Consider the following 13,118-nt stretch of genomic DNA (forward strand, 5'->3'; position numbering starts at 1 on the left):
CAAACCCAGAAGCAACTTGTGGGAGCATATCTGTGCTGTGAAATTATAAACACTGAGTGTAGAATAGGGCACTGAATTCAGATTCTGGAGAAACTTCGTTTCTTCAGCCTTATAGCCCTTTTGGTTCTAAAGATACTGCTTCATACTGTATCATACTTCATACTGTACTCTGTATCAAAAGTCTGGGAAAATATCAGGTCAGAGGGGGAGGCTACGGATGAGGCTCACTGCACAACATAGTTTTTTGCCAGGACGAACATAAACCATTCATGTTTACTTATTCCACACATTTAAAGTGTATCATCAAATTCAAGTTTAACGTTAAGAGTGAATTAGGAGAGAGAAGAGCATTCCACAACCTGCAAGCCGCCACAGAGAAGGTCCTCTCTCCTGTCCCTGTCAAATGTACCTATGATGAAAATGGGACCAAGAGAAGGGCCTCCTCTGAAGATCTTAGAGGCTGGGAGGACTCATATGGGGAGATATGGTCAGAAACAGGCCCAAGCCATATAAGGCTTCACAGGTCATAATAGCACTTTGAATTGCACATGGAAATTGACTTGAAGCCAATGCAGGTGCTACAGCAGGGGAGTTGTATGTTCCCTGTAACTGGCCCCAGGCATCAGTCTATTATCTGAACCCGCTTGAACCATCTTCAAAAGCAGCTCCACATAGAGTGTGGTACAACAATACAAGCAAGATAAAACTAAGGTATGTGTCACCATATCAAAATAGATAACAGAAGGAACAGACATGGTTTTCAGTGATAAATGCAGTCCTAGTCACCACTGAAGGCTCAGGGATGAATCCAGAAATACACCCAAACTGAGGACCCCATCCTCTCATCTGCCTTTTGATTGATCAAGAGCATCTCTGTCTTGTCTGGATTAAGTTTCAATTTGTTTGCCCAGACCATTTTTGATCCCAGACACTGGTTTAAAACCAAGACCAGTGGAACTGGATGGAAAGCTGAGACAGAGTTGAATCTCATCAACATACAAATGTCACAGAACTCCAAAACTCCAGACAACCTCTTCCACTGGTGTCATGTGTATATCAAATAGCACAGGAGACAAAACAGAACCTTGAGGGATATCAAAGGCTGATGGTCAGGGTGTCAAACAGGAGCCGTGTGGCAACACCGTCCCAAATTCTCCCCTCTCCAAAGGAATGGGATCACTGTAAAACAAGTCTCATTCCAGAGAGATGGTCTGGAATGATATCACAATCAATAATGAAAGCCCCTGTCAGGTCCAGCAGAACCAACAGAGACACACTCTCCCTGTCTAGTTTCCAGCACAGGTCATTATCAAGGTGAACAAAAATGTTTCCATCCCATAGCCAGGTCAGAAGCCAGATTGAAATGGATGCATATAAACCATTTAGTCCAGGAATCACCACACATACCAGATTCTAGAACCTTGTCCCAAAACAGAATATTGGAGACTGGCCAACATTTGTTCAATACATGGGATTCAAGGAGGACTTATCCAACAAGGGTGTCATTGCTGCCACCTTTGGGCATGCTAGTACCCTACCTTGCTGGAGGAAGGCATTCACTAATTCCCTTATCCACTTTGGCAAAGATTCAGTTCCCCTTGGGCAAAGATTCAGTGTACACCTGGTAGCTTTCATCTCCCCAAAGATCCTGTTCATACCCTCAGGCTGCACCAAATGAATCACATCCATTTGCACTGGACAAGCAGGGGCCAAAATTACACCCACAAGAGCTGCATAAAACACAATATCCAAGAGAGTGTGAATCCAAGTGACTATGTGTGCAAAGTGCCATGCAAATTCCGCACAGCAGTTTCCTGAGTGGCTAGCACCTTATATCGGAGTGGGTGGGTGAAAATTCTTTGGGACAACTCTGCAGGCGCAATAGTGGCAGAGAAGAAAACTTCCATGGCTGCAGCCGCTGCCATGGAATAGGACTTTCAAGATGGAATGATGCTACTTTTTGGCATGCTCTTCCCATCTCCCAAACTGGACTCCAAAGCAAATCAGCCTCTTTACCCTCTCTCAGCAGAACAAATGACGTTGGCAATGCATAGCCAGCACCTAAACCTTGAAGGTAGTTGTGGTTATTCTCTTAAGCTACAATTAAGCCTATCATGGATACTGTGGATAATAAGTATGACATCAATGGGATTTTCTTCTGTGTCAACATAGTATAGATGTCCTGTAAAAGTTATGTGGAACATGACAGTGAAAATCTTGTTGCTTAATGTAACAAATTACACTAGAGGGATGTAGTGTGTCAATTCCTTCGTAGGTTCCATTGATTCAAATGGGTCTCTAACTTCAACTTCCTATGCTAAAGTTTAATCCACAGTTAGAGTAGGCCCATTTGAATCAATACAGAGGAACTGACTCACTATACTAAGCAACAGAATTTTGGCCAATGTGGTGTGAAGTAAATTCAGGTGCTTTGTCTAATTAGCAACATTTTCTTGCCAAGAAAAATCTTGCCGTTTGAGTGTCATAAAAGGGCATATTTATTCAATTCATTGTTATTTCAGTTGCTAATGTTGCTAATGCAGCAACCGCAGATTTTGCTTTTAGAAATGGAGGGAGATTTTCCTGAGCATTTACCCATTTTTTTTTAAATAGTGCAAGATGACACTACAGCTTCAGTAATAAGAAGCACAATTAATGAGTTTCCTAACTGGTAGTAACACTGCAGAAAATAACTTGATACCCAGGTAATGTCATGAGTAGCATAACATTCCTTTTTAAAAGCAACACTCCAAACTCTAGTTGAACTCTTATCCCAGTTATAAATTTAGGGTAGTATTACTGTAGGCCTATAGAGCTTGTCTGTGGTAGTAGAGCAGGACTGTATCTATCTTGCTGACCAGGCACATCTATTTCATGCTGCAGTTTGGACTCATAGAAGTTTGTTTCTCATGGACCTGCAAGAGAGGCAGAGGGTAGATCAACAGGGTGATCCTGTTTTCACACAGCCACAAACTTGACAGCATTATCCAAAGTTCTCCGTAATACCTTCACTATTCATACAGAGACAATACTGGCCTATCTTGCAAGATTATGATGGCAGGAAATATTAATGTGGTTCTACATGAGAAATACTTTAAGCAAATGTACTACCCTTTTTTTAGAGCAGTAGTTTTCAAGGTTCAGAGCCTTGAAAAACTTTCAAGTTTTTGCCCTAGAGTACAAATTTTGTGATTTTAAAAGTAATTGATCTGACAATACGTATATTAAAAGTTTTCAGCTACATACATACACCTTCCCTTTGGCTGAAATATTTCCTTCTACTGTACTATATTTACATTGTAAACGTTTGTTTCAAAAAGGAATTGAGCATTCCTGGATCAAAAAAATGGTCCCAGATTTTTGTTTAAGAGATGCTTATGTTTTCTATATGGAGAAAATAATTATAAATTACATAAACAGGAAGCCAGTGAGACATTCCCCCCCTCGTTGGGAGGAAAATGGCAGTTTAAGTTGTGGCCAACCATGAACCACCCTTTTCCTGAGAGAGCATCCTGTGGTAAAAAGCCACTTCCTTTCCAGGCACAAACCTTCTCAAAATCCACCAAGCCTCTGCACAAAGCAGCTGGCTGATTTCAATTAAAAATTGAAAAGGAAAAAAAAATGGCGAGGAGCTCTTTTTTTTCTTTTACACCCCTATGACTAATTAATTTAGAAAGATCTGTTGTTTCCCTGCAAATAGTTAAATGTGTGTCATATAATATTGTTGTTCTCTGGCAAAGACACTGAAAAAATGTAACAGTGTGACATCTTATAGATGTTTGCAGGACTACTTCTGAGTAGTTCCACTTCACTCAAAAGGCTAGAATACACTAGTTATTTCCTGTGCCATTTCACTGCTCTCTTACTGTAACAAGAGTTTGCCCTCCCACCTACATACTTTCATATGTCGAGTTCAGACAGAACTAGAATGAGGTATAATTCTGGTCGTGATCCTGACAGAGAAACCATTCTCATCTAACTCAAAGAACTCATCTAACTACCCTGTTTCCCCTAAAGTAAGGCCTAACCTGAAAATGAGCCCCATTATGATTTTTTAGGATGCTCATAAGCCCTACCCCCAAAATAAGCCTAAATTAAGTGAAACCCCACCCTCCACGATTATGCAGCAACCAGATGATGATGACATGGCTGTAAAATAAAAAATCCCCTGGAAATAAATCCTATTGTGTTTTTTGGAGCAAAAATTAATATAAGACCCTGTCTTATTTTCGGGAAAACACGATATTTAATGGGGTCTCCATAGTCATAGTGATTAGGAACTATGTCTGCACAGGCATCTCCTCCCACCATAGTGGCCATCTGAACACAACTTCCTCATGATCACTGAAGGTAGTTTCCATCTACAGATCCTCTTACACTGGAACAAAATGTACACTTGGGGGTTCCACTGCAGATTAGTCAGAATGGGAAGTGTGGTCTTATTTTGCTAAGTTTTACATGTTTGTTTTTTCTTCATGTGTCTATGCGCCTTCGGAATGAGGCAAAATAAAACAGATGGAAAAAACAACTACTAGACACAATTTATCTTTTTGTCTTTCCGCACTTTTCACTTGTCAGTGCTAATAATGTTGTGCCAGTCTAGTTGTCACCTATTATCTCCTTCCCAAATAAAAAAAAAAGTTTATAATCCAGAAGACACCAATCTAAATGCTGCAAATCACTTGAGACCTGATCTTCAGCTAGTGCTCTTGCATTGCACAGAACTACACAAAGGAACTGGACGATCAGAGGAAACCAATTTTTCTATAATTTTAATCCCTGGCCAGTGTCAATATTGCATAAAAACCCCAGTCCCACTTTCCCAGGACTTTTACAACATTGGATGTCTGGTGGTTTTGTAGTTGTTGTTTAATCTTTTTTTGTAGTACACTTATCCTGTAGCCTTAGCACACAGGTTAGAAATCTGTGGACTAAACTGCAAAACCACAGCATCAATATTATTATGGGTGACCATTCTTCCCATCCCACACAGAGGTCCCTAAACAACTAAGTCAGCCAGCTAGCCAGCCTTCCAATAGCAGTTGCTCTAACCAAACTGAATTGAGACTTCGAATAAGAAAAACTGAAGGCTGGATCCACGGAATCTCCTACTCATGAGTAACAGGTCTATGCTTTCAGCTGTCTCTTACTATTTCTACCAGCAAGTGTGTTTGTAATAAATGAGATACCCAATGCATCCAGTTTCTACGCTGATACTTATCTTTTACCATTTTACTTTAAATGGCCCTTCCTTAACTTGCAATGCTATTTCATCCACTCTCCTGTGCAAAACTTCAGGACTTAATTTTAAAACTGCCTCCCCTTCTTTCTCTCTCTCTCTATTTTTTTCTTTAAAGCAGAAGTTGTTTAGAGTAGACAAATCACTTATCTACAAATGATGTGCTTATTTCTCCTTTGACAAATTTTCTGCAGGTTTCTAATCCCACCATGCCACTTGAAATATCAGTTTCTGTGATGACATTTGAGTCACAGTTGTCACAGGGCATCAGGCACTGTAGTTAAATGGATTAAATCATCCTTCATAGTGCAGTGTGTTTTGGACAAGGAGTGGTTTATCATTGGTAGAAATTAATCATAACAGGTCTTTTACACCCCCTCCAGGGCAAATTCCCAATCATTTCCAAAGATTACTATGTTTAAGCCCCAATGACGGCTGTGTGTCAGATTACATCAGAGGAGAGGTTGTCTCACAGGGATAACTATTTAAAGGCCCAACAGAAGCCTTTTAATATTGGGGAGGAGTATACGTCTGCACTGGGAAAGCAATCTCCTATAGCGCAAAGAAAAGACAGGTCAAGTGACCTAAACTCTGTTCTTCAATCCGTAAAACATGGGTTCTGTTTTTTCCCCTTACTTTTTTTTAATAGAAGCAATTGGCTTCTTTCTTTTCATACTCTGGCTGCATACCCCAATAAAACCAACCTAAATGTTTCATAAGAGGGACGTGGTGGTGCTGCAGGTTAAACCGCAGAAGCCTCTGTGCTGCAAGGTTGGAACACCGGCAGTCGTAAGATCGAATCCATGCAATGGAGTGAGCTCCCGTTGCTTGTCCCAGCTCCTGCCAACCTAGTACAGTGATGCCTCGCTTAACAATTGCCTCATTAAACGATGAAACCGTTTTACGATGAAGTTTTTGCGATTGCAAAACGATGTTCCTATGGGGAAAATTCACTTAACAATGATCGGTTCCCTGCTTCGGGAACCGATTTTTCACTCAACGATGATTTAGAAACAGCTGATCAGCGGTTCTAAAATGGCCACCCGCTGTGCAAAATGGCTCTCCGCTGTGTTTTCAGGACAGATTCCCCGCTTTACAGGCAGCGAAAATGGCCGCCCCTATGGAGGATCTTCGCTGGACGGTGAGTTTTCAGCCCATTGGAACGCATTGAACCGGTTTCAATGCATTTCAATGAGCTTTTTCATTTCGCAAGACAATGTTTTCGTAAGACAGTGATTTTCGCGGAACGAATTAACATTGTCTTGCGAGGCACCACTGTAGTTCGAAAGCATGTAAATGTGAGTAGATAAATAGGTACCACCACGGTGGGAAGGTAACGCCGTTCCGTGTCTAGCCATGCTGGCCACGTGACCACGGAAACTGTCTTCGGACAAATGATGGCTTAGAAATAGGGATGAGCACAGCCCCCTAGAGTCGGACACAACTGGACTAAATGTCAAGGGGAACCTTTACCTAAATGTTTCATGTTACTACTGTATTGTAAAGTGAAAGAGAAAGGTACAGATAAAACATACATCAATTTGAATTAATGAACTATGTGAATTAATCCATGGAAGTCCTGCTATATCTTCCCTTTGTTCTCTGTCTCAGGAAGAGTGGGAGATTTTTTTTTAAATTTTTGTCCTTTGCTTTACTAGCACCATGAGTTAGGAACTCTCTTTCCAAGGATGTCCATCAGGGATTTTCCCCTTCTAACTGAGGAAGTCGGATGATTGCTTTTCTACTGAACCAGGGTGCAGAATTGCCTACTAATTTTAAGATTTCTGTTTATTATTTTTAGTTCTGCTCTATGGTTCCCCCCTTTTTTTAATCTACAAAAGTTTGTTGATCAGTCAGTCCATCATAAAGAACACATACACTCATGATTACATCCTCAAGAGAGTCAGTACAACTATGCATAGACTGAATCTCTTACAGCATTTTTGTGTCATATAAATTACAATATTTTAAAATTTTGCAATGTAAACAGCGAAAGGGCTATTCTCATTTAGGCATATTTCCTGAAGGTATGCTTTGGATCTTCCAGGAAACTGTGCCAGAATTGGGTGCTACAGACTCTACAACTCCAGTATCACATGGACATAATTTCTGATCATGAAGAATACTTTGGAAACAGACCTTTCTTAACAATATTTCCGTGGTTTTCGTACTGTCGTGTTTAAATGTGTATGGGTTTGGTTTTGGTATTTAATGTTTTATCTGTGTGATGACTTGGTGGACCAATTATGATCAAAGTTCAAGCTTAGCAATGTTTTAGAGAAATTAAATGCAAAGCCAATCTGTAGTTTTCATATTTGTGACTTTCTAGGAATCCTTTTCTTATTGACTCATGTGTTGAGGTCTGCCTATTGCACCAGATTCTCATATTTATTTCATTTAGTATTATTGTGCCATGGCTCTGAGGCTTCCTTCACACTAGGTGACCCGTGACTGAACACTTGAACACAGGCAGCCATCTTGTGGTTGGACTTGGCAGGGAAAAATATCTTTCAGGAGGATCTACTCACCATTATCAATAGCTCCACAGAGGAATCCTTAATGGCATATGGTCAAAAAGGAGAAGTGTTACCAAGACCAACACCTTTTTTGGACTCTAGCATCCATTGTGAATGGATCTACTGTAACATAGTGAATCCAATAGTTCATGTCCCTCTCTCAATTCATCTGCATACTCAAACCATAAAAACAGCAGACTTGCTTGTATTGAAAGAGGGAGGTAGCTAACAACTACTATTTTATTTTACTTGGGATGCTAGTGCCTGGACAGGTAGAAATCTTTTGTTCCAAGAAAAATGAGGCTTATCTGAGACTTAACTTGATTTAAAATAGTTATAAAACACCTGTGAGGGAATTACTTGAATTTTAAAGTTGGGAGACTAAATTTCATTTCCCTTAGTATGTCTATGGAAACATGTTTACTGTAATGGCAGAGAATCCTCCCCAACTTTTTTTCTCCTTTTAAAAATCTGATTACTAAGTAATACTAATTGATTTTTGAACACTGGATCCCTGGAGTGAATGACGTGTGATAAATAAATATGTTTAAAAATCTGAACAAGCTCCAGATATCATCTCTATGATGACTCGAGTGCTTGTGAAGCAATCTAGAAAAGTAAGTTATTTTACTTCTCCTTCAGTATTTCCCAAAGACAACATGATTGAGGTTTTAATAATAAAGCAAATTAATCAGTTAACAAGATGACTAATCAACAATTTTTCAGTTAACTCATCAAGCTCCATAGATATGTCCAGATATTTACCAGCTTTCATTACATCCTGGCAGAAAATCTTTTCCCCAAATATTTACAAGGAAGACTAATAATATGTCACCATGTCCCAACATGGATGTACCGTATTTTTCGCACTATAAGACACACTTTTTTTCCACAAAACAGGGGGGTGGAAAGTCTGTGCGTCTTATGGAGCAAAGAAAACAGATTATTTTTGCCTGTTTTCTTCTCCTAAAAATTTGGTGTGTCTTATGGAGCGAAAAATACGGTACATTATCAGTTGCAAGAAAAAGAGATCTCATGGTCATTATAAAGTACCAGAGTTTATTCTACTGTTTTCATCTTAATGTATTCAGTCTGAACATAAGGATGGGTGATACCTTTATCAAACCATTAGAAAATTATAAACATAAGCCAGCTTTCAATCCCACATGGGTCTTTAACAGACTGGGCACCAAAGAGCTGGGGGTATAACCCACCCTTACCTTTAGACTTAAAGCTGTTACTACTACCCTTGGAAGCAAATTGCATGTTCAGCATAAAAATGTCACGAGAAGAACGAACTAAGCTGCCCATGCCAGCGTCCAGATCAAAATCCAGATGAAGAGCCCATGCTTCAACTATAAGCTAAAAAGAAAAAATAATAATCCTAGCCATGGGACTGAAGGATGAACCTAAATTTGAACCTCTCTGTCGGCCTAATCTGCCTTGCCTTTATAGAGTGCACAACAAAATGATCTAACTGCAGATATGCTTACCCAAACATTCTAGAGAACTGGTGAATATAAATGGAAACAAGCTGCAAAGCTTCATTTATAGTGATGGCATCACACTTAAAAAAAAAAATAAGGAAATGTTGCAAAATAGAGGGGAGGGCTCCCAAGCCCCTAACCCACTCCACCCCACTCTGACAAGGAAAAAAAATATCTCAGAACTTATGAGAACAGGATTAAGAACTGCAATTAACCCAGGATCCTCTCTTTAGTAATTATTCATATACCTGTTTAGCCAATAATAACTCCTAGCTCCAGGCTGTCTGCCTGCAGTGCTAGGACACAGACAGGAATCTCTGCTAAATTGACTTCCCTGGCTACACTCCTGCTTGCCAGAGCTGTTTTCAAGGGCAGATATACAATGTTATATGGGCAAAGGGACAAGCAAATTAAAGATGGGTGTTCATCAGGAAAAAAAACCTACTGAAGACCTTGTGTCAGCATTTGCCTCTATTTATATGGCTCCAGTGTTTTAACTCTTTGCATTCTACTAAGAAGGTTAAGTGCACTGCACCAGGAGGGACTGTACCTACCCTTTTAAAGTTACAGTATTTTAATTTTTGTGGATCCAGTAAGATCCTCCTGTTTCCAGTGCTTGTCCAGATTTCCATACCTTTGTGGATGGTAAGGCCTAAATCTAGCTCTTACCAGGGACTTATTTGTCTCAGGAATGTTATCGTTTTGCATCACAAATACTCATCAGCTTGTTACGAGTCAGAAATGCCTCTGTGCAATACAAGAAATGATTTTAGCTTGACAAACAGTTAAGAGGAAGCAAAACATGAGCCACTATGAGGTGCTATTTTTCAGAGAATATAGTAAGGATTAGAGATGGGCACAAACTGCTGGTTCGGCAGTTCGCGCCAATTCATTTATCAGCTGAACGGGTGTTCAGTGGGTCCCAGCCCTGCCTCCTCTGGTGGGTGCCCACTGACAGGCAGTGCCCTGGTTTCCCGACTCCTTTGGGTGCTGCTACCTCTGAGCAGACACCTGCTGGAGAAGACAGTGCTGGGAGCTGCCAAACACCTGTTCAGCTGATAAACAAACTGGAACAAACTGCCAAATTGGTGGTTCATGCCTATCTCTGGTAAGGATGTAACAAACACTAGGAATATCTCTAAACCCATCATGGAAAAGGTTGTCTCATTATGTAAAGATGACCAATTGAAATAAACTATCCACCACTGTGATAACAAAATTACCATATTTTTTCGCTCCATAAGACGCAGTCCCCCCCCAAAAAAGTGGGGGGAAAGTGTGTGTGTCTTATGGAGTGAATACTGTAAAACAGGGATCCCGCGGGGACACAGCTGCAGCCATTACAAAAAGGGTGGTGGTGGGCTTGCCTCAGCTTGAAAATCCACTGCCACTGGTGGTGGTGTCTCAGAGCCGTGGAGGCACAAAGCCGTGGAAGCTTCTGTCGAAGGGGGTGGGAGGGGCTCGGGCAGAGGGAGGCCAGCTCAATGGCCCCACCAACAACCATTACAAAAAGGGGGGGCTTGAAAATCTGTTGCTGCTACTGCTGCCTCAGAGGTGAGGCAGCCTAAAAACCATGGAAGCTTCTGTTGAAGGGGGTGGGAGGGGCTTGGGCAGAGGGAGGAGGGAGGCCAGCTCAATGGCCCCAGCAGCAGCCATTGCAAAAAAAGAGCCCAGCGGAGAGGCCATTTGAATTTCCTGCACTCTTCCCTTCTGCCATGGGACCTGTCCATGCTACTCAGGGCAGTCATGGAGCCCTTCCTGCGAAACCACGAGAGAGAAACACATCCCAGGACCTGAGAAGCCAAAAAAGGAAAAGAATAAGCTGTACATGTTTCCTTTAGCCTTCTTTTGGGAAAGCCAGGGAGTTAATGTGGGCAACTAAGCATTAATACCACTGAGTTGGAATTCCTAGAGTGGAGGGGAAAGAAACTAGGAGAGGGAGTGCGCCCAAAAGAGTCCTTTCCTGTTCCATGCAGATTCGACACCTCCAAAGGCTGTGTCCCCTTCCCAGGATTTAGGGATTGTCTTTGGTTCAGAATATTTTTTCCTGTTTTCCTCCTCTAAAAATTAGGTGTGTCTTATAGTCAGGTGCATCTTATGGAGCGAAAAATACGGTACTTTGATCTATCATTATCATCATTATGATCAAACCCTTGCATATTCCAGGCAAAAGAATGCCCTTTACCTGGATATTTTTATTTTTACAAAACAAAACAAAACAAACAGAAACCCTTCAAAACTACAGAGATTCCCCCAAAAATCCTAATCTTGTCCAGCTGGGGAAGAAGTTTTAAAATTGTTCTGACCTGTGTGGATGACATCAGCAAAAACATACATCCTTAGGATAGTGTGATCAATCACTTCATTTGCACATGTAGTGATGGGGCAGCTGTTCTGCCAAGAAATGTCTGAAGGGATATGTAAACAACTCTTTTCCAAGGACCCTTAGGGCACAGTCTTTGGTCAGGATTTCTGCTTCCTCTGGTCATTTTTCAGTAGGGCACACTCCTCCCTTTCCTAGTCAAGTGAAGTGATTAATTTCCTCATTCATATGAATGGGTGAGATTCATTATCATTGCCACTGCCTCCACCCTTTGATGAATTCAGGAACTTCACTCACAACCTTTCCCTGGATTTTTATCCAGTACAATTCAAGAGAAAACTTTTAGGTATTTGTACAGTATTAGTACAGTTAAAATAAGTGGAAGCAATTAAAAGGAGTGGATTTGGACGTTTTCTAGACACACGGTTTGAGTAGGAAGTCTTCCCAGTGGACAGTGGCCATGGGTCTGCTAATAACTGTTGCTCTCAAAATGTATAATGGCAAAGTCATATCAAATCTGTACAGTTTCTAGACAATCCATCCATTCCTTGACAAGTCCGGATACTGTTATCTCATGGATTTAAGAGCAGGGAGATGAGGAAGCTTCTTAAGAGCTTATCTACCCCAAAATGGAGTATGCTATACAGAGAAATGAGCATCAAATACGCTGTATTTGAAGTGCTGGTACTTAAGTGTTAAATGATTAATGCCTGGCACAAATGCATGCTAATCACCAAGTGACGGCAACATATATTGCTCTTTAGTATACGAACAGTCAAATTTTACTTTTGCTTTCTTAAAGGAGTTTCTTATAGCTCCGTTCTGATGAAGTGATAAGGCAACAGTCTGCAGACACTTCACAAGTCTTGTCAGCAGACTTTTTGTTCATATTCGCCAAGCCAGCCCAATACTCTTTAAGCTCCCATGTGCAATGGGTAGGTGCCCATGTTACATTTCTTTTTCTTTTTTAATTTTATTATTTGTCTTACAGTCTTAGGTAGGAATGAAGCAATATAAATTAGTATTTTGAGGACTGAATCCCTAGAAAATACTGAAATGTAATGGATGCCGCCCTCTAGATATGATTATTTCACCAAATGTTTCGATAGTATTTTTACACCAGTTTATGACAGAACAGAATAAAAACCCAGTTCTATCCTGATATAGTCAAATGCTCACATAGTCAGTCTTCAGTTAAAACTAAATTATTTTGTCTTGACTATGGACCTGAATGACTCCTGCCTGTATTACTTTCTGCTGGTTTTGCCCTTCATTTAATTTTGTTGGCATACTGCTTTGTTTCATTGCCTGGATTTGTTGTCTTTTGAAATGGGAATGTTTATTATTATGTACCTTGGTGTTCCTTTTAGGACTAAAAGGTGGAATATGATTATTTTAAGTAAATAGGGAGACAGCTACTTGGAAAAGATGAGTGAGATCACTAGGGATTTTGGGTGAGATATCAACATGTTAATGAAACCTTTTATTGCAATTCAGGCAAACCCATAAAATACTGAATACCTGTCTGCAGCAATGAAGTGGATAAGGTTCAA

At 40.5% G+C, this 13,118-nt stretch overlaps 1 protein-coding gene across 18 annotated transcripts in view; it reads right to left on the bottom strand.

Moving 5' to 3' along the window:
* The window catches only part of ZMIZ1 (zinc finger MIZ-type containing 1), a 458,362-nt gene that overhangs the window by 127,077 nt on the left and 318,167 nt on the right, over positions 1 to 13,118 (bottom strand). The window lies entirely within an intron of this gene.

This window comes from Pogona vitticeps, chromosome 3 (genome assembly GCF_051106095.1).
Source record: "Pogona vitticeps strain Pit_001003342236 chromosome 3, PviZW2.1, whole genome shotgun sequence".
Taxonomy (NCBI): domain Eukaryota; kingdom Metazoa; phylum Chordata; class Lepidosauria; order Squamata; family Agamidae; genus Pogona; species Pogona vitticeps.